Consider the following 22507-nt stretch of genomic DNA (forward strand, 5'->3'; position numbering starts at 1 on the left):
GATGGTTGTGTCCATGTCGTGGATTCATGTATTATTAGATGCCTACTGAGAGATGTATTATTAGGCATACTTGCATTAGGGATTTCAAATGTCTTGTATCATGCTTCATTTTGAGGTCTCCTGATGGTGTTTCTCTGGGTCCATGCCTTGACCTATAAATCATTTAACCCATCAATTCTCATTATGACTTCATGCTTTAGGGGTCATCTGTTATACAGTATTTTGTCACACTCCCCGTCTCATATCCTAAGGTATCAAAATGATGAAATTTTTCAATGTATTCACCATGAAAATTGTTTAGAACCAAGATCAATGATTTTCTAAAGAGTGACTATAGGCTTCCAATCGTATGCATGCCTTTTCATGGGAGCGAAATTAGGTTTAGTTCAATTAAATGATAGGTTAACTTAGGGGTTGGGTACCTGGAGTGGCGAATTAGCTCATGGGGGTCCTGAAGCACCTAAGGGAGGATTGTAAGGTCTTGCTTTGTCGACTCCATTTACTTAAGGTTACCTAGGACGTTGATTCTTATCATACGGCCTCTCGTCCCATGTTTACCACAAACGACCGGTTGCTTGGGTAGATGTGGGAGGAGGGTGTTACAAAAGCAATAACCAACCAGTTGTGGATAGCTGGGATCTCATTTATAGGGAAGGAGAGGGAGTTAAGGATCCATAAAAGGAGGGAGAGGTTCCAAATATTAAGGGAAACATGCATGAAAGTAGGACCAAGGACCAATAATGGGAAATCTTGTTCCAATCCTTATTCACCTGTAACCAGCTAGTCGTTCTCAAGACTTCTAGTAATAGAAGCTTCTCCTCCACTTTAGGAAAAACTGTGTCAAGAGGTTCAACACAATTTTTCTTGGTAAAAGCCGCATTAGAAGTGCTAGGACAATATAGTGCAACAAGGGACCAGCATGGGTCACTAATGATGCAAAAATCATTGATCTTGAAAACAAGGTTTAGGACAAGTTTCTTCAGAACATGTTTCATGGTGAAAAACATGTTTGACATAACCAAGCCTAACCATGAAAAACATTTTGTCAAACACTTAGTAAGTATGCAATCTACTGGTGTAAATAACATACATGAGAATAGGGGTCTCATACTTATCTGAGATTCACCATGGAGCATTGCTTCCTTATCACTTTAACTATGATTCCATTAATTTGGTCATAGATACGTTGTTCATTAATTTACAAGTAAAAACATGATGACAACCATACATAGCTATTGTCATAAAACATATACATAACCAACATAATAGGGACATAAATATCAATGAAACACAACCATATACACCACATATAATCTAGTATAATACTCATAGAAATACAAGGAGATATCACCTTTCATTAATGATGCAAAATCAAAACCCGGGATGGAACTTCCACGTTCCACTCGTCTGTAGAATAGCTGAGCCAAATCTCTTTTCAGCCATTCACCCTCATGCCATATTCCAAGCATGAATGTTGGATCTCATAGAACACATCAATACAAAACCATCTAGGGCTTCCAGAGGCCATCCACCTCAACCCATCAAAAAATGATTCCACCTTCTGGTCGCACATCACCAAAACCATCATCCAATCGGTCTTTATCCCAACCATCCAAGGCTCCAAAGCGTTTTTTCCAACCCGACTCCTAGGACTAGTAACTCAACCCATAACTGTTGTCGGGCTCCAAAGCGTTTATCCAACCTAGGCTCCAGGACTAATAACTCAATCCACAACTGTTGTCAAGCTTCTAGAGAGTTTGTCCAACCAAGGCTTCCAGGACTAGTAATTCAACCCAAGTTGTTACAGGGTTTCTAGAGCAATTGTCCAACCAAAGCCATAGGACTAGTAACTCAACCCAAGCCGTTACAAGGCTTCTAGAGAATTTTTCCAACCAAGGATTCCAAGAACTAATAACTCAACCCAAGTTGAGGAAACATGATAACCAACCAAAACAGAAAAAGGAAATAAACCCACAATCTCCATGGTTGTCCAGGAAATGGAAAGGTTAGGAAAAGCCACTGTCAATCCAGAAAATCCTCCATGCAAGTGACAAATCATAACCAAGAAACCACATGCATGTGCCATGCATGCCAAACCTAGTGAGGAAAACATACATGTAACTCTGTACCTACAAGAAAAAATGTTGTAGCTGCTGATCTTGATGCCCTCTTGTGACTTCCTACTCTTCCTTTGCCTTCGTTCTCCAAAAATCCAAGTATTCCACACCCTCCAAGAGTGCTCCAAGAAAAATCTAAGTCTTCAAGAGTATGAGAGAGAGAGAATAATAAGAGAGCTCCAACACTGAACTGACCAAGTCTTGCCCACTGATCCTCAAAAGCATTTTTATTAATGAGACCTCTATTTTTTTTTATTTTCCATTATTTTCCTTCATTTTCCTCCTCACATACAACCTCTAACCTTTCACCTTCCTTTTCTCCTAATTTTCATTATTTTTGTAAATAAAATGCCAATAAATGCCTCATGCCTTTCCAAATCCTTTTCCATTGCCTCCTTAGTCATAATACACCAAATCATCACCCATTAAGATGTTTCCCGCATAGTTCAACTTGGAATGCATGTCCCATTGCCGTGGCCTTATATGTTTTTACATGGATTTTTAACCAGGGATGTTACAGAACCCTCCCCTTTTGGGAACACCACCCTCGGTGTTCAATGACACCTCTAACCAACAAGACTGCTGAAAACAAAACATACTTCCCATGGAGATTTATAACACATCTCATTGCAGTATTTATAATGACCATCTCCTAAAACATGATTAACATACCATTTACTAGAGCTTTATAACACAACTCATTACAGTATTTACAATCCACATACACATTTGCTTCAACTAGCAACTAACCATACTGCTTATGGAGCTTTATAAATCTAGCTCGGTAGAATATTTACAATAATACAAACATATACACATATGCACATTTTCTCAATCGAAAAATAAAAGGATATGATGCCCATATCAATCAACAAGAGGATCTAGAGGCTCATTCCTCCACCCTCAAAGTAATACCAGGATTCACCTCCTTCCTAGGAAGTCTAGGATCCATAGCAAATTCAAATCTTCATCCAATGTCCAACACTATAATCTTGTGCCACTTCTCCTCTCAGCGAACAATTATGGGCTCATTGTTCCAAGGCACATTCCCAATGTGCATTTGATTCCATCTGGCAATTTTAATGACCCAAACCAATCCATCCTCAACCTTCCCTTCTATGCTGCATGGTCCCTCGGGAAATATGGTCACACCTTCTGTGTAGTTACTTACCTTCCAGGTTCCCTTGGAACCCCCATCCTGGGAAGTCCATCCATTTGCAAGGCTTCCTTGCATCAGAAGATACAAAAACCAAGGCATATCCTTGCCTTAAAACCATAATATCAGTCATAGCATGCTCATGGAAATCAATGGACACTATTGGGTGAAAGTGTCCCACAATGGCCTTACTCCTGAAGTTCTTTATCAACATACTGCTACCTGTTCCAATTTCTTTCACTCTCACTCCTAATTCTTACAGTCAATTTCAACCACCCAACTGGGCATGCTCATGCTTTCTTATCCCATGCACATAACTTCCACTAGATTCAAAATAAATTGAAATAAAATCACATCATACCTCATTGGTAGCTCGTCAATAAGGTACACTTGTAATCCTGTTTACTTCCTATCACAACAAGTTAAACTAGCATCTTTGAAAAAATCAACATGCATAAAACCATCACATCAGGCTAGCTCAAAATATAGCCATCATAGATCAAAATAATAAATCACATGTAAACATCATAAACCAGAATCATAGATCACTCGTAATCATCATAAACCATAATCATAAAACACATTTATAATAAAGTTAAAATAAGATACCGATACTTATCCTTCATTGATCCTTACTTCTGCCTTTGTTCTTTTTGTACACACATCAGATCGGTTTCCATAGCCAGCAAACACCCAGTTCCTTCTCCTCAACCATGTGCACATATGCATAGTGTACATCACATACATACAGCCACACATGAATTACACATCATGCAATACATGCACCTACACCAGACACACAACACATACACTTACACTTAGTGTACAACACAATACAATACATACTCCTACATCTGGTGTACAACACGATACATACAACTACACCCAATGTACAGCATAACACAAATACGTATCTACAATGCAACACAATGAATGTATATTTCACGATACCATGACTACTCAATGCACATACATAGTACCATATGCCCACAACACAACATGTACGACATGCACACAATCCCACACATACACCAGTACCATATGTACCAAGCACTACTTGCACAATGTACATGGCACCACCTACACAACGTGTACACAATGCTACATGTACATTGCACCACTGTACAATGTGTACATTATACAACATGTACACAGTACCACACGCATGACATGTACATGACACCACATGTACACAACACCATCTACACATAACGCCACTTGTACAACATGTACATAGCGCCACATGCACACATTACCACTTGTACAATCATGCACCCAACACCCTATGTATATAGCATCATATGTATAACATGCACGCAACACGACCTGTACATAACACTGCATATCCAACATGTACATGTAACATCATCTGTACACAACACTACATATCCAATATGCGCACAACACCATATGCACACAACACTACATATCAATCATGTACACAACATCACAAATGAAACATGTACGACATATACAACATATGCACAATAGTAGTACCACATATACAAAACCACACTATCTCTACCAAGCAATCTTGATTTCAATGTCTTACCCGTGCTTGCCCCAACATGTCGCAGATGATGTTGCTTTCGTTTCGCTGATGTTTCCCTCAATATAACCTGTCCATATCATATACATAACATAATCACATAATATCAACTCAGAACCACATGATACTGAACTCATATATTTGTCATGTCTAATCTTCCCACTTGATTCCTTATGAACTAGGAACCTCTTCATGCTATTCTCCTTCATAAGAAATCATTCCTCTGCAAGAATGGTCCCTGACAATCTTGTTAGACAGTGACATAGATACATATATATATATATATATATATATATATATATATATTATCATAAAATAATCACGTTTCTTCCAGACATCGATATACATACATACATACATGTATACATATAAACATCAACATAATCATGATCGCAACATAATTACTAGATATCATAAGGTCAAGGTTAAGAGAACTTCCTTTATTCATGCAACACATGCGCAACATTGAGAACAAAAGTTCCCAACATAGCCAAGGCATATGACACCTCAAATCCATTTAATTTACCTTTTCCTATTACCTTTCTCATGACTATACTGCCAGCGTCCATCTACACCAATGGACCCAACCAGTCCAACCGATTGTCATAGTCTTACCTTCCGCTATGCTTACTCATGCATCGAGTTTCATCTATGTCTTACATTACCTATTGGGTACCACACATCTCTCCTCGAGCTCCATTAAATTTCCTCTTTCCCAAACCAATTCCCAAGAATGAACACATAAAAGGAAAGGTAAGAAATAAACAAGAAGAAGATCGGGAAAACCCATAACAATATGACACTACAACAAAGTGGCAAGGGCTTGCACTAGACAAAAAATGAAAATCAAGCTCAACAAATCACAAAATACCAAAAGCACAAGACTAGAAACAAACACCTTGACTCAATCCCCATGGTTCCGAAAGAAACTCAACAAGAGCCTTCTTCGAGATTTCATGGTAACCTCTCTTTCCATGCGACTCCCTACATGATACTGCCATCAACACATAACTATCAGTTTATAAATAAACATAACAATACATTGGTTACCTTACCTTGTTGTGCCAAGCACATTTCTTTCAACTAAACACATACATGCCACCTCTCAAGGGACTCCAATTCCCTTTACAAATCCACCTGCAACTAGATATTGGCTAATATATCTATCAAGTACATGTTCATGACTATAGCACATATCCACATAGTGTCCGACAAAATCAAGGTTAAGAAGAGTTCCTATATGCGATGCACTCATTCGTTTGGAATTGGAGTTTCCAAACATAGCCAAAGGAATGCTTGTCCAATTCCTTTCTTTTCCCTGTTTACCTTGTTGCAGTCGAGGCTTACTATTTACTATCATATAAGCCAAATGTTAGTTATATTAACATATCAAATATTACCTTGTCATACTAATACCAAGCATGTTTCCTGCAACTGTTTACCCAGGTTAGTCACACGTGCCAAATATCAAGACAGTCATATCTATCAATTTAAAATCAACCTTTACAAACAATAATGTCATAATACACAGTCAACTCATAGTTATTAGACATAATTCTACAACTATCACCTACTATACTGAAGTAGGTATCAACTATCTCAACACATATGTGTTAGTGCAATCATCTCAAAACAAGATCATTGGAACACATATTCGTATTATGCAATTCATCAAACATTCAGCCAACTTGCAAATATACCATGTTAAATAAATCAACTCGATGACATAATAGACACCAAACACTCAACACCAAATAGATGACATAATCAAGAATAAAGCACCAATTATACTACATAAGGAAACTCATACCTTAGTGTACCTTAGGGGAGGCTATCCTATCTGCACAATCAATCTAGTTAGCAAGATATAACTTTACAATATGTCAACTCAAACATAAATAAGGTCATGATATCCATAACACTAACTAACTAACATGTTCACATCATAAAATCATAAGAATTGATCATTCATGCATAACAACCACATGTGAAAATTCATCACAAATATGTCAGTTTATACTTGAATATCATAACCATAACCATTTGCATAGTCGAATCCAATTTAGCGTGATACATATAACATCAAGATATTAATGTTACAACCCTAATCATCAAGTTAACTAACATATAACAGTAATTGGTTAACATATAACATGATCATCAACAACATATGACTTAATCATCAAGCTAACTATCATATAACAACAACAAGTTAACCTATAGCATACTCATCAAAAACATATAACATGATCATCAAGTTATCTAATATAAAACAAAAATAGCAATGCATACAACCACAAGATACTATCATTCATGACTATCTGACATATGTGCATGTGACTATACTAATCAACTATCATCTATCATGTATGTAACCATAACATAAAAAACATGTACATAAACCTAATGTATATAAATCTAATGCATATGAAAATCCTTAACTTACATACTTGCATGCCAAACATATAATACATGTATGATGATCTGCTCTTACCCCAAAGCATAATGTTTCAATCTCATTATGATGATCTACATCTCCTAATCTATCTCAACCAACACATTAGCATCATAACAACCAATAGCACCATGATGACCTAAATCGCATACAGTGACACCAGAAGGCATGTTTGACCTACTATGCATGCATCACTATAACCAAGACCATACACGCATAACAATTGCATATAGTATAACACATGAGTACGAAACCATATACAAATAATTCTAGCTAGAGTCCAGTCATCAATGCATGACCCTATGAACTACACAAACCACGACCTCATGCCTGAAAACAACAACCACATCACGTGCACTTGATAATATGTTAACACTGACATGCTTAACATGCACAATCAACTGTACACACATGAAGACATACTCCACAACAACACCTTCAACCTTCACATGGGGACATCACTACAACCATGATCAACACCATGCAAATGAAAAAATCACATGGACTACATGCATAAGGAACACATGTGCAACCAACATGAAAGCATGATCAACACACATCCCAAGGGGAGTGCAACCATGCTCTGCTACCACTCTATAACACCCTCCTCCCAAATCTACCCAAGTAACCATCTAGTCAGGGTAAACATGCGATGAGAGGCCACTATGATAAGACTCAAGCACATAGGTAACCTTAAGGAAATGGAGTCAACAAAACAAGACCTTAGAGACCTCCCTCAGGTGCTTCAGGACCCCTAGGAGCTAATCCACCACTATAGGTGCCCAACCCCTAAGTTAACCTAGCATTTCAATGAACTAAACCCAAAGTCACTCCCATGAAAACGCATGCATGCGACTGGAACCCTATAGTTGTCGCTCCCACAATGTCTGCAAGCGAGAGACTGCAGTCTTTTTTCAGCTAGTTTTGTGCGAGAGATTGTGATATTTAAGCCACTTTTTTAGGGCTAGTCTCCAAACCAATGCCTACAACTTGATGAGACTTTCCAAGACAATAATGACACCAAGGAAAGGCTATAACATAAAAGTTTGTTAAGGGAATAGTAACTCAACTCAAGTTGTTATAGTGCTTCGATAGTGTTTTTCCAACCAAGTCTACAAGACTAGTAACTGAACCCAAGTCGTTACAGGGCTTCTAGGGTGCTTGTACAACCAAGGCTTCCAGGGACTAATAACTCAACCCAAGCTAAGGAAACATGAAAACCAACCAAAACAAAACGAGGAAATGAACCCACAATCTCCATGGCTAGCTAGGAAATGGAAAGGCTAGGAAAATCCATTCTCAATCCAGGAAATCCTCCATGCTAGTGACAAATCATAACCCATAAACCACATGCATGTGTCATTCATACCAAAAGTAGTGAGGAAAGCATACACGCAACTCGATACCTGCAAGAAAAATTGTTGTAGCTGCTAATCCCGATGCCCTCTTGTGTTTTCCTTCCCTTCCTTTTCCTTCTTTCTCCAAAAATCTAAGTATGCCACACCCTCCAAGAGTGCTCCAAGAAAACTCTAAGTTTCCAAGATTATGAGAGAGAGAGAGAGAATAATGAGAGATCTCCAACACTGAACTGACAAAGTCTTGTCCACTAATCCTCAGAAACCTTTTTATTAATGAGGCCTCTATTTTCTTTATTTTCCATTATTTTCCTTAATTTTCCTCCTCACATGCAACCTGTGACCTTTCACCTTCCTTTTCTCCTAATTTCCATTATTTTCATAGATAAAATGCCAATAAATTCCTCATGCTTTTCCAAAGCCTTTTCCATTGCCTTTTCCAATTTCCTTAGCCATAATAAACCAAATCAACACCCATTAGTATGTTTCCCCCACCATTCATCTTGGAATACATGTCCCATCACCGTGACCTTACATATTTTTACATGGATGTTTAACAAGGGATGTTACAGCTTGGTTTCCTTCCTAGTGCTGAACTATGCTCAAATGTTTCCCATTTTTCTAAGGAGAAAGGAGTGCTTGAAGGTTAAGGCTAGGACTTGGAAACTCACCTAAGGGAGGCTTCCAACATCAAGGCTGAAGTGGCTATAATTATCCCTTTACCATCTATTAATAATACATTATGTGTTTCCTTTCCACAAATGTGTTAATCATTTCTCATTTAGTGTAATACTCCTTGATCTATTATATGGTTTATATCAGAATGATTTTTGCTATGTATGTGTTTGCTATCTCCACATGATTTTCCTTCTAGGTATTCACCTATAATGATGAAGATGAGATTGGGCTTGGAATTGGAAGGATCAAGGATGACACCAACAGACATTAGAATTAGAGAGAGGTAGGTCATCTATCCTCCTTTGTGTTTTCTGGGATAATCTAGGAAAGTTTTCACATATTTGTCTTTGTTTGTTGCTAGATCCTCACATAGGACTAGAGGGATGGTTTCTGTCTGCAGAAAGGATTTCCATTTTGAGGAATTCGAGTAATCCACAGAAAGGATGTCCCGAGTGGAGTTTCCATTTTGTTGTGCAGGAAAACATTTCTACAAACATAAATGATCCCTCTAGTCTTATGGAAGGATCTGGCAACAAACAAGGACACATATGTGCAAACTTTCCTAGTTTATACCAGAACACACAAAGGAGGAGAGATGACCTACCTCACTCTAATGCTAACATTCATTGGTGTCATCCTTGATTCTTCCACTTCCAAGCCCAAGCCACTCTTCAATGTTATAGATGAATACCTACAAGGAAAATCATGTGGAGACAGAAAACACATACATTGCAAAAACCATTCTGATATAAACAATATAACAGTTCAAGGAGTATTATACTAAATGAGTAATGATTGACACATTTATGGAAGGAAAACACATAATGTATTATTAACAGATGATATTTGGATCATTAAAACCACTTAAGCCTTGATGTTGGAAGCCTCCTTTAGGTGAATTTTCATGTCCTAGCCTTAACCTTCAAACACTCCTTTCTCCTTAGCAAACTAGGCAACATTTGGGCACAATTCAGCATTAGGAAGGCAACCAAGCAATAACCAACCAATTTTGGATAGTAGGGATTTCATTTATAGGGAAGGAGAGGGAGTTAGTGATCCAAAAAAGTAAGGATATGTTCCACATCTTAAGGGAAAGGTCCATGAAAGTAGGATCAAGGATCAAGAATGGTAGATCTTGTTCCAATCCTTATTCACCTGTAACCAGCTCGTTGTTCTCAATACTTCTAGTAAGATAAGCTTCTCCTCCACTTTAGGAAAAACTGTCTGAAGAGGTTCAACATGGGTTTTCCTGGTAAAATCCATGCTGGAAGCGATAGGAAATTATAGTGCAACAAGGTATTAGCACGGGTCACTAGTGATGCAAAAAGTGTTGATCTTGAAAACAAGGTTTAGGACAAGTTTATTCAGAAACATTTCAAAGCAAGTTTTATTCTTTTTTCAGGGATGCTTTTGAACATATTTCATGGTCAATACAATGAAAAATTTTGTCATTTTTACACTTCAGGATATGAGATGGGGAATGTCATAAAATACTGTATAACAGAGTGAGATAACTTATTCGTCATGAATAGGGTGAAAATGTCAGCGCTATGCTAAACTACGACAGAAATTTTGTTGGTCCCTAGGCCCAAACCCAGTGTTTGAACTTGTTCATCATTTTTTGCCAAAATTAATAATGAAACCATAAGTTTACAATAAAGTCAATAATTAATATTATTTCATATTTATTAAATAAAAATTGTAATTGATAAAATTATTTACATACCTAAATTTATGTTCGTTATAAATTTAAATATGAAATAAAATTAGTAATTGATTTTACTTCATATTCATATTATTATATATTTAAAATTGACATTCTAAATAAAAATACTTAGTACTGAATTAGTGAAAATCCCTTCATCAACACATAGCTTTCATTCATAAATTTTAGCAATAGATGGATCACAAGAAAAATGTTGGTTCAACAAAGTATGGAAGCGGGATATGTCGAGGAAGTTATTGCTATTTGGTTGGTTGGTATGCAAGAACATAATTCTCACCTGGGATAACTTATGCAAGAAGGGCTTTCAAGGACCAATCTATGTCGTATCCACTCTGAAAATTCTTTATATTTGTTTATCAAATGTCCTTTTCTGATGGGTACTTGGTTTTAAGTCTTACAAGAACTCAAGATCATAGAGAGCTAGAGGTCCACAACACTTGAAGAATGCTTCAAACACTAGTTAGATTTGGGTATGGAAGTATATAAAATTCCCTTTTTTTCTTCTGGGGTACATGGAAGGGGCTAAATGCATTGATATTTAATGCTCATATAAACAATATTAGACGTTATGGATCATATATTTGCACCCTTTATATAAAGTATAAAAGAGTTGTTGTTAATAGTCCACACATGATTTTGAGGGACAAAAACTCTTCGACAACCTTCCGTGATGGATATTTCGATGGTGCAACCCAGAATAACGTATGCGGTTATGGTGCATGTATATATAAATGAGGATCATATTTATCATTGTTGTTGGAACAAAGGGCATGTGACTTATAGTAGAGTAGAAATCCTCATCTTATGGGGCATTCTCTACTCTGCCAAACTCTTAAATATGGAGGTGATAAATATATTTGGATATTCCTACGTTTCCATTGATTGAATTAGAAATGGCACTTATTTTAGCTCTATAATAATTTTCAATTGGATGTAGAGGATTGTACACATTGAGGAGCTTTTCCAATCGATTTCCTTCAATCATTTTCATTGGGAGTTTAATTTAGTTGTTGATGTCCTATCTGAGGAGGGTTTGGCCATGAGTCTAAGTCATATCAGATTAAGAGTTATTATGAGGGGGATACATATTAGATTGGGATTCATTAACTGGTGCTGAAGCTAAATTTATAATATGTTTTTTTCCTACAGGGTCATCATCAGTCTTCCATGCACCTTTCTTTTGAGTCTTAGGTACTCTATCTTTTTTTTCTCAACTGAGTATTGTAATTTTTTTTTGTTAGCATATCTAGGTATGGTCATCCATTTTTTTTAGATAATATTGGGGTTGTCTTCATATTATTGACAGAGTTCATGCCATCTTGGATACATCTATTTATTTTTGGATATCGAACTTTTGGTTGTGATTGAGATATGGACTATTGTCCCTAATGTATACATGTTTCAATATTTCTCTAATGGAACATTTCTCTTTTTTTTCTTCTTAAAAAAATTCAAATGCTCTAACAATTATTTTATCCTCAATATGAGGACTTCACATGATCACTCACCACACATTCCTTTCTTAAATTAATCTTAAAGTTTGATTTCAAATATTTTCAACATTATTATAGTTGTGTCCATTTTTTATACAATTTATAATTTATTTTATACACGTGAAAACCACATTAGGCACTAAGACCATGTTTTTTACTTGGGCTATGGTGGGATCCAAACTCAAGAGCCATGTTGACTTGGAGGTCATCCAAAAATGTGCTAAAATTGGATGATGACTCATTTATGATAGAAACCTAGAATGAAGCAATGGTAGGAGGATACCATAAATTCCTTGAATTGGTTTCTTGTTATGGCGCAGTACAATTTTTTTTATTTTATTTTTATTTTATTTATTTATTTTTTAATCATATTAAGAATTTTTCCTTTTCATGTAAGGAAATAATATATTATTCATAATATATAGATATTTAGTGGGAGTGAAAGTATACTCTTATAAAATATTAGTGAGTCATTTCAAATAACATGGTTTTATTTTAATCAGAGTGATGAATCAACTCTTTTTATGGATAGTAATAACTGATGAATGCAATCATTAAGAATGAAAATATGGCGTGAATGAAAGTTTGTGCATAGGTGAATGCTTCCCCCTTTCAGAGCATCTTATGAAACCCATAGGCACCATTCACTTTCCATTTGATAGTGTTTTCCTTCTAGTAAGTAGGGATAGTCTAAAGGATGGAGACCTCCTCAGGAGGAGGGGCCGAAAACGCCTCCTATTGTAATGTGGCAACAGGTGAAGCCTCCTTCAGCTGACAAGATTAATTGACAATTGAGAATCCCAACCCTACGATATCTAACACTCCCCGATGCCATGGCCCTGCTCCAGTGTTGGGTGTGGTGTAGAAAAGGGAACGAAAAAATTGATGCCTCTCCCAAGTTGGAAAACACCTTTGATACAAGGTTAAATCAAATTCAATCTTGGAGCATTTTACCCACATGTAAGACCATGCACACATATGTAAATTCTTGGGCACCTAGCCGATGGAAAAAACCTTCATATCATGGAAAAATACTAAATGAAGCCCAAATGCCATGTAGATGTGTAGATAGGCACTGAAGGCTTATTCATGGTAATTTTCTTAAATATAGATGATAGATCAAGAGTCATGAAAGGAAAACCATATTTCATGGGCACAACAGGGCTCTTTCTTAAATTCTGGACTCTGCATTACAATCCAAAAACTGAGACATTTATGCTTCCCCTATTTGGATCCATCTTTATGCCTTTCCCATGAAATGCTAACTCGAGAAAATATTCATGGGTATTGGAAATTACAATTAGGAACTACATTAGATCCTCCAAGATCACTAAGCATAGATGGTATATAACCTATTGTCACTCACTTCTTTATCAATAATCAATTGCTCGAAATTCCAAATAGAAATTAATTTTGATGCTAATTTTTGAGCGAAAGAAGCTATCAAAGCTTAATCAAACCCTCTCCATTTCTTAGTTCTCAGAAATATATTTCCAAAGGTATATGGATGTCCAAAAATGGACTCTTGGAGAATAAGTTAGAGCATGCTGAAGTTACCCTTAGGAAAGTTGGAAAAAAAAAGAGAAAGCACCAAAGGTGCAGGGAAAATCGCAATCAGAGGTCCGGGGGAAAATCGCAATCCCACATCCTCTAGATCCTACAGTACCGCAATCTCACAGTCCCGCGATCCTGTAGTCATGCAGTCCCGTGATCTCATAGTCCCGCAATCCTATAGTCCCATAGTCTCGTGATCCCCCAATCCTGCAGTCCCACAGTCCTGCAATCCCGCAAACTTGCAGTCTCGCGATCTCGAAGTCCCACATTCTACAGGCCCCGCGTCTCCCATATTGGCCTTCCTGCAGTCCCACATTATCGGTAATCAACAATGTAAAGGGGGCCACCACTTTAAAATCGCTGCGAAGTGTTGATTTTTTGATATAGTATTATATAGCCAGTGGAGGCCAAGAATCATTAACAAAGGAAAAACATGAAAAAAAAGGCCAAACCATCCTCTTCTCTCTCCTCCACATGGCATCAGCCCATTGGTATATCGGCAAAGTCTGGGATATCAAAGATCAGTGGGGTTTCCATTCCAAGACCGTGTGGGGGGCCGATTCTGCGCTACAACGTAAAAGTTCCAGGGAAGTCCAAAAACCAAATACAAAGGAATTTCATGGAAAAACTAAGGCCAAGCAGACCCCTTCTCTCCTTCACATGGTGGTACAGATGCTGATGTGGCAGTATGGGTGGAAATGTGTCACTCAAAATCAACATTTTCAGGGGTCCTACGGGGGCATCTCTAGGTGACACGTGGTAGTGATGACGCCACCCCCTATAGATCATCTATCAGTGATTACACAGGTTAAACCTCTCCTACACCAAAGTCTCTACGGCTTGCCATTGCGATATGTGGGGGTTTCTTCCCAGATGTGATATTTCATGTGTTCCACCCTATAAGGATTTCACATCCAGACAAGTCAGACCGCACTATGAAAATAAGTGAAAGGACCTTCCTCCCCCAAGTTACGATTGCCATATCTTCAGGGGCCCGATCTTAGCAATCGGTGATCGCCATGTCAAGGAGAAGCACCAAAGGTAAAGCGTATCAAGAATCAGGATGTGTTATTCAAAGTAACAAAGGAAAAGGTTCCCTAGAAAGGAGCTTGAAGGCCTTAGCGCTCAAGAGCTAAGCCCCTGGTTATAGTTCTTAGTCATATGATAAGAAAAGCAGAAAGGGGCTAAACCAAAGGCGACCAGGGAGCATTAGAGCCTGTCGTTTTTTAGCGCTTTCAGGAGTAAAATTCTCACTACCCTATGGCCCTGATAGTATGGTACAGGACTCTTATGGTGGATAGGTCAACAGATGAAGTGTTAAATGAAAGTGTGGTGCATTTGTAGACCACTAAGGGGGGCTCAGGGAAGATTAATGGCATGGAATGGAGCTCCACTCTAATACCCAGAAAAGGACTATTGAGATAGATCCCCATTTCTACTTTGCCTCATGCACTTACAGTCAACACACTCCCTACTCCAGAGAACGATACATTCACACAGTAAAGGCAGAAGCGACATGGAATCTCATTTCACCTGTGTTTTTCTTCCTTTGAAATAGTATAATGAATGCAGTTGGTTCCTCTTCAACCTATGGATTTATCTTAGCTACTCATAGAAGACAATACATGTGCTTATCACATACCTGTATGTGTTATTCATTAGCATTGCATTACCTATAAGAATACAGATTTACTTGTGCATTTGATTAACCTGTAGGACCTGTATTAGTCTAGATCTATATTAGCTTTTGGGAGAGAATGATACCCATGTCATGTTTGATCTGAAACCTTTTTTTTCACTCCTTTATTTCTATCATTTCACTGAAAACCCATGGTTTAGGATTCTGTGTTGTTTACATCCCTATCCATCAAATTCCATTTTCTGCTGGAACATTGCTACCTAGGATTCTTCTTGTTACAGCCCTATGCATCTATGTCCCTCCTTCCTCTTCTTCTCTCCACCATTACTACAACTTCAGTTTTAAGCTGTCTCATTTCCATGTGTTGGCCATCAGAAGAAGAAGTCATTTCTCTTTGATATTTCCTCAATATACCCACGACATTTGGATCCATGAGTTGGCCTGAATATACCTTATGAATGCTTTTTGAACCAAGCCCCTACTTTTACCTTTTTTACGTGACAATTGGAGTGTTGAAAACCACTGATAGATAATCTCTTAAGCACTCTTCTATTTAAGATATCCTAGGCATTGGTCTACAATCAACCCAGAGGTTATCTTTAGGAAGCTTTTTTTGTCTCTCGAAGCACTTGTGCCACAAGGTGCTAGATTTAGCTACAACATATTTTTGGCATTGTTGTTGGGGAATGGATTAGAATATTTTTCCTTGGGTACAACAAAATTTTACATTTCATCTGTTAGGGGAGCAAGGTAAGTGCGGGTTGAAGATCTCTCACCTTGGTGACTCCACTATTTCATTCTATGGTAAGCCTCCCAGTGACTCCACTGTACATTTCTCTAGTTGATCATCTTTGCTTTCGAGCAACCCAATACTTACTCTAATGATATAGGAGCCAAAACATTCCTTAATTTTGAAACTGAAATCACTCACATACGGAGGTTTCTGAGATGGTCCTTCCTAAGTTTCTGGCCAACTAGTTTTCCCCACTGGATTTCTCTTCTATTGTTGGTTATCCCAATCATGCCCTGTGTTTCATGAGTGGAATACCTATTTGCCTAGATTTGGTGGGAACACAAAGATAAGGCCTGACCAACACCTCAAAGAATTTCATGAATGCATGGAACAACAATACATTTCTCTTGAAGACGTACAAATGAAGTTGTTCAAGTGGTCTTTAGATGAGGATGTTAGAGTTTGGTTTGAAAAGATACCTCATGGCAACATATCTTCCTTGAAAGGTTTTCATATAACACTCTATCAACATTTCAAAATATTTTATCCACCAAATGATCTATTGGAAGATTGTTGCACACATTTTAACGATGAAGACATTCCCGAGGTTAATGACCTTGCTAAAGTTGTGTGTGAGACTCCATTCCAAGAAGATATCTACTTGTATCAAGAAGCATTACCTAATGAGAGATAAAGAGAAGAAGCATACATCATCAAGTTGCAAATAAACTCTCAAGGAGTTTATTTAGTCGAGTCTGATGTTTCTCCTTCCTATGATGTATATGACTCTGATGGAGAGTTAAGTGAGGTAGAGCCACCAAAACCTTAGTCATGGAAAGCTACAAAAGAAAAGGAGGTTGACCAGGAGGTTAATAAAGAATCTCCAGTTCACAATTCATATCCTTCATATGGAGAGAAACATCAAAAACCTCCTCCCATCTATTATTCATATGATTCAAAGGAGGAGGAAATGGTCATGAAGGTGTAGAAGGAGTTGTTTACTAGTAAGTGGGGAGAAAGCTCCCAACATCACTTTTTTCAAGAAGAGCCTAAAGCTGAATTGCTGCAGAAATATTTCTGCCAAGAATTCTCAACAAACCGTCCAATCTATGACTCTTACAATTCTGACAGCGAAGAGTCTCTTGCAAATTTCCAAGACCACTGCCCCATTGAAAAATGGGTAGTAAAAGATCAACAACTAGTTTTTCTTGAAAAGGTTGAAGTTGAGGAGTTGAAAGGTGTTTGTGGCTGCCCTGGCCAAGAGGATATTGGTCAATAGACTGCTTATGAAATTAAGGCAGCTGCAAACTTTCCTTTCCTATTCCATGACCCTGTGGCTGAGTACATGAGCCTATTCTTAAGCCAACAACAGAGGTTGTTTCAGCAGCATGTATCAGGTTCTTCATTTGTTGATTTTTTATGGTGCATGCTTATTTTTATGTTTCTTTTTCAATAGTATGAAGGCATATGGTCAAATACTCTAATGTTGGCCTAGCTGTTGGCCTAGCTCCATTGGAGGGTTGAAAATACTTAGTTGAATTAAGCTCTATGCATAAGTATGAATGTACATAAATAAGCTCACCGACTGAGCATTTACTTTTCAGTCATTAAAATTTTTATTTCTACATTTTAGATAGAGGAGGAAAGTCCCATGGAGATTTTCTAATTACAAAGATTCATTTATTATTGACTCCATGCCCAATGGCAAAGGAAACTGGTTTGCAAGTTCTCAACACCTTGCCAACAAGGCACTGTCGCCAGTAGGAGCCACTGTTGTCACTCAATGCTTGATCATTCATCAGTTGCTTCAAATGCCAAATAGAAATGAAGTTTGATGCTAAATTTTGAGCCATAGAAGTTTTCAAAGCTTAATCATACCCTCTCCATTGCCTAGTGCTCAGAAAGAGATTTCCAACAGTATATGGAAGTCCAAAAATGGACTCATGGAGCAGATGTTAGAGCATGTTGAAGTTACCCTTGGGAAAGTGTTGAGCCTTCATTTTTTCCAAATTTTCATGATTTAACTGAATAATTTTATGCCTGTACTAAGTGTCTATAATCATTATTATTCATTTTGTGCATTATTAAGTTACTATTTTGAGGCATTTAGAGCTGACAGTTGTTGATCTATGAACTCTTCTTATTTTGTTAATTTAATGTGAAAATGCCATTAATTTCAGGGTATTTTGTGGCAGGTGCTAACATTCCTATAGTGTCAGTTCTTATACAAGTTGTGTCTGCACCAGCTCTACCTGCACCAACATGCCTCCACCAACATGCCTGCACTAATTTGGGGCTTTCATACATTGACACATCTCTAGGGAAATATGAAAGAGATTTTTGTTCAAAATGGTGTTTGAACACTTCCACATATGCTAAGATACACCCAGGTCATACGGATTTATGTTTAGGTAATAATTAATGCCTCAGCCCCAAATTCACAACAATTTCCAGAATGCCAAGTTCCACCACAATTTTCGTGCAGGTGAAGGCGAATGGAGAAATTATAGAACATGGGTTTTGTTCCCAGTATAGCAACTTGACAATAACTCAAACCGACTTCTAAAATTCGTAATGGTATAAAAGTTACACAAGGGTCTTTGAGGCAGATTTCTAAAAATAGACTGCTTTTCCAGAATTTTATTATCTCAAATTTCAAACAGTCATGTTCGGGCACGATTTCCAAGGCAATGGATCTGAACCAGAAAATTATGAGAGAGGTTATTGTTGAAAATATAACAATCCATAATGCGTCCAAATAGTTTTTCAAAATTCGTAACGGTTAAAGAGATACGCAGAGTTTTTTGGAGGAATTTTGTTAAAAAACCGCTTTTTCCATAATTGTAGAAAACGACCAGAGTTGGGAATTCATGCTAGATATTCATTCCTTCAATGGGTAAATGATTGTACTAATATTATATTGATGAATATCAGTTTGGATTCAATCCCCATGTTATTTTCTAAAGAAACTATCATGTAAAAACCAATATAAAAGAGAAGAGCTACGTAGGTGGGAGGAGGATGGTAGTTTGTATTTTGTAAATTGTATTTCAATTGTAGAACATGGAATTAGATCTTGTTATGTAGGGAAGGAGGATTTTCGCACCAGTGGGATGATCCTTCAAGGGGACCATTGAAGCCAACACTGCATTATTTAATGAATCTATAACAAGACTTCTCAAATGGATTTCCTTGGCATTAAATTCTGAATTTTGGTTTCTAATTTGAAATGAGTTTATTTGGAAATCACTTTTGAATAATTTTGTTTCTCTATAATGCTCTAAGATTGTGATTTAAATTGCTGCAATGGAAATGAGTTGAGTGGTTGGGCCCACCAGCCAATCTGTAGCCCCAAACCTCTTAACTTTCTTTTGCTGCATTTAAGTTTTCATGGTGTGAGTGTGATCTTAGATAGTTTTGCAATTTCATTTCATAGCTCTTCTTTCATTAATTTCATTTTCAATTTCATTCCAAAAGCTTTATTTAACTTCTTTGGTTATTCAAATTTAATATCAATGATTTTGAATGTATTTTGATAAAGGTTGAACTAAAGTAAATGGTGAATGTTTTAACTGCATCCCTTATTTATTCTTACAAAGATTTACCCTGATCTCATTGTTGCATAACAAAGTTTATTTCCAGAATGCAATGGTGAAATAATTGCTGATCAAGAATTCTAGTTAACTTAACTTAACATGTATTCATGATTGCCTTTGAATATTATATGAGACAGATTCCTGTACTTTTGCAGAAAAACATTTATTCCTGCACTTTTGCAGAAAAACATTTATTCTTGCACTTTTGCAAGTAGATGTCAGGATCAGCATAAGGAAAGATTGTGAATCTTGTTGACAAAACGCTCACAGAATTCTTCATTATAATTAAATGTTGCATATATTATAAGGAAGTATTTAATAAGATCAGGCCAAACAACACGAATTATATATTGGTTCTTATTGCATATTTCTCTAACAGTTAAAGTATTGAATTGTCTTTAAGAGAAGCAGTGCATTATTATCTTGATTCTTCTTAAAGAATTCAATTATTTCCTTAGATTACTTGGAATGAAGTTGTTGTGTGATTTCTAGTTTAATTTCATGTTCGCAACATAGCAATAATGTTTTAAGAGGTTTCACATTCTTTATTTCTTGAATCGCATTCTTTTGAATGGGCCTATGTTTGCTTGTCCACTCGACAACTCAGGAAGACTTACTGCAAGAGTTAACTCAACCCAAAAGAGGAGCCAGAAGTAGATTCCCAGAGTGTGTTTACTTTGCTTTGAAGAGTCTTGTTTATTTTTCTTGAATGATGCTCCTTTTGAATTTCTTTCAAGAGCTTGGTTTTTATTTACCAGATCCCTGAGGTTGTATTCTGGAATATATTGTGCTACGCCTCTAATTTTACTTACTCGAATTGTAAAAATAAAATTTGGCGTAAATCTTGCATTGATACCGCCCTACATTTTGGCACCGTTGCTGGGGAGGCGCTCAGGGGATTGACCTTGGTGATCTACCGCATTTGTTTTTTTTCCTTCATGTAGTTTCTCTTGCAATTTTATGTTCTTTGAATTTACTTCTTTCCTGCACTGTTTCTTTAAGGTTTCTCATTTTCATTGATGTTGAAAGAAGACACCACCCTACATATATACTATTGATGTGCTAACAAATGTACCAGTTGGCTTGCTAAAAATAGGAAAATGGTATTTTGAGGAATCATCTAATGAGGAATCTCTATGCTACTACAGAGACATACAATTCATCCAATGAAGAATTAACAATTGAAAAATTTAATATTTTGATTGAACATAAAAATGATATCATTAAATATTTAATTTCGAAATTGGATGATTTGCAGGAAGAGTGGGAGCAAGATGAAAACCCACCGCTTATATTTTGCGCCAACTGTAGAAAGAAACACCTCCTTAGAAAGTGTCCACTTACTAGACTAAAAATTTGCAAAATTTGTGAAGAGGATCATCTAACAGAACGTTGCCCATCACTACAAGGATTATTGCAGGTACTCAGGAAATCAAGTAAGGAATCGAATCCACTACCAGGTATAAGTCAAAACCCCTTATCATTTGATACTTGGAATAATGCTTATTTTCCTAAGCAGGTTTCTCAACATGTTTATAATCATGCAATTTTCATGGAAAACTTTTAATCCTCCTCCAATCAAACATCCCACTTCAGGGTCACAATGGCCCTCTCCTTGGCCCTCATCCTCGAGCTAGATATCACCATGGCCTCAAGAATCATTTGGATCCTTATCTCTAGGGAAATCTCCCATGAAAATTCAATCATATGAGCACCAGCAACGATAACAGTTTCTTTCCAATGCACCATTAAGTTATCCTCCCCCATGGTCTCAGGTGCATGTGAAACCTTGCCCTAGCCTCAATCCATACCCTACCCCTTATCCTAATCCTTACCCTACTCCTTGTGCTTACCCATACCCTAGCTCTTATTAAAACCCTAATATGTACCCTAACCCTAGTCGCCACTCTTATCCATACCATATACCGAACCCTAGTCCAAACCCTAATCCCAATCCAAACCCAAGCCTTAGTCTAAGCATTAACCAAAACCCTAGCCCAAACTATATCATAAACGCTAATCCAAACCATGAGGTTACACAGCAGTTTGAGCCACCTATTCTTCTGGTTGATTCCCATGTTGAATATAATACTACATCTTCCATATTTCGAAAGGGAATGAATTTGGAAACTTCCCCCATTACTGTTGAAAATTCACCTTGGGAATTTATCATTCAAAGACCACCAGAGGAGTAATCCTTCATTGGAACTTGTTCTCAAAATGTTGTCGAAGCTCAAAACCCTAGAATCTCTCTCAACCATTCTTGCCAATTTGAAAATCAAATATTTGAGCCTGAATTTGAGGGATTTATCTTTTGTCTTTCACCAGATTCTTTGTGCCTCCAGGATAGTGACTATCAAACTGTGGAAGACTTTCATCAATTGGAGAATCATACATATGTGGATTTCATCAAATCCTAGTTTCGAGTAGTCATCAAGCCACCTTATTTCCTCGTG

The 22507-nt window shown here is 37.1% G+C and overlaps 1 pseudogene; it reads right to left on the reverse strand.

Moving 5' to 3' along the window:
• The window catches only part of LOC149176056 (uncharacterized), a 149369-nt pseudogene that overhangs the window by 90566 nt on the left and 36296 nt on the right, over window positions 1–22507 (reverse strand).

Source organism: Pinus tabuliformis, chromosome 4_1 (assembly GCF_031772625.1).
Source record: "Pinus tabuliformis cultivar Carrire ecotype Pingquan chromosome 4_1, CPIR1, whole genome shotgun sequence".
In the NCBI taxonomy this organism is placed as follows: Eukaryota; Viridiplantae; Streptophyta; class Pinopsida; order Pinales; family Pinaceae; genus Pinus; species Pinus tabuliformis.